Below are 1,572 nucleotides of genomic sequence, written 5' to 3' on the forward strand. Positions count from 1 at the left end.
TTAATTAAGGCGGGACTTCCGGTTTAATTAAGGCGGGACTTCCGGCTGTCACTTTGGAATGTGGGCGTGGTTTCGAGTTTGATGAAAGGTGGGGTATATAGTTTTTTGCTGGCTGTTCCTCAAAGACATTTTCAACACCTCGTTGGACCAATCCACAGTTCCAGCATGCTTTAAGTCTGCCTCAATCTTTCTGATCCCTAGAAGCCTCAGGTCACCTCCTTCAATGACTACTGGCCTGTTGCATTGATTCCTAAAATGATAAATTGCTTCAAAAGACTGGTTAAAGAAAACATCGTCTGCAGTCTCTCCCCAACATTAGACCCGTTCCAGTTCACCTACAGATGAAACTGCTTCACTGAAGACGCCATCTCCTCTGCTCTTCACCTGAGAGAAGAGCACCCATGTGTGGATGCTGTTCCTTGAATTAAGTTCAAGGCTTAGAAGAATGAGTTTTATACCACAAGCACTACCTTTCTGGGTTTTATCATATCACCCGACAAGCTCAGGATATACCCGTCAAATGTTTCAAGAGTGTCTGAATCGCCCACTAAATTCCATTCAATTCAGTTTATTTATATTGCGCCAATTCATTTTACATGTGATCTCAATGCACTTAACATTTCACCAGATCATTCAGTCAAATTGATTCAAAGTTTTTTATCTAAGGGAAACCAGTTGATTGCATCGACTTATTGACTCGAAGGCAATCCCGCACTCTAAGCATGCTTGTAGCAACAGTGGAGAGGAACAACTCCCTTTTAACGGGAGAAATCTCCCCTAAAACCAGGGTCAGTGTGAGCGGCCATCTGCAGAGGCCGACTGGGGTTCAAGAAGGTGTTCCCGTCCAGTAAATACACAGCCAGGCAGATGAGCTCCGAGCCAACTCCCATGTCAGAGGATGAAGAGAGCACATCCAGCCAGTCACAGTCAAAGAAACATGACTACATTGAAAAACTGGCCGATCTCCAACATCTATAAACAAAGGTGTTGATGGAAGCAGCACAGCTGATATTTCTCTCCAGGATGGAGTCACAGCCAAACAGGAACAGATAGGCAAAGGTACTATGAGAAAAAGCAGAGAGAGAATAAAGTTAGAGATTGAACTAACAGATTCTGCAGAGTGGGAGAATAGAGATAGAATGATGAAATAGGGGTCCCTATGTCCTCCAGCACTCTAAGCCTATAGCAGCATAGCTATAGAGATAACTCAGGATAACCTGAGCCAATCTAACTATAAGCTTTATCAAAAAGGAAAGTTTTAAGCCTACCCTTAAAAGTAGACAGGGTTATTACATTTTAAGAAAACAGAAATCAAAATTTACAACTTGAGTTTTTATCAATGTTGTTCAATTATAAGCATGAGGTTGTTGTAAAACAAAAGTTTGTGGTGAATTCTCGATTTGCATTTGTATGGCTCACATCAGCTTCTTTTCATGTGAAAGCTTACCCTTTAGTACCTTTAGTACAACCTTCACACTGAAGTATGTACTAAAGTTTAACATGTGAAATTTTGCTAATAATCCTGCTTTTCATGCAGCGCATGCCTTGGTAAATTGTTGTTTTTAGACATTT

Source organism: Cyprinodon variegatus, unplaced genomic scaffold (assembly GCF_000732505.1).
Source record: "Cyprinodon variegatus isolate N-32 unplaced genomic scaffold, C_variegatus-1.0 Scaffold852, whole genome shotgun sequence".
NCBI lineage: Eukaryota > Metazoa > Chordata > Actinopteri > Cyprinodontiformes > Cyprinodontidae > Cyprinodon > Cyprinodon variegatus.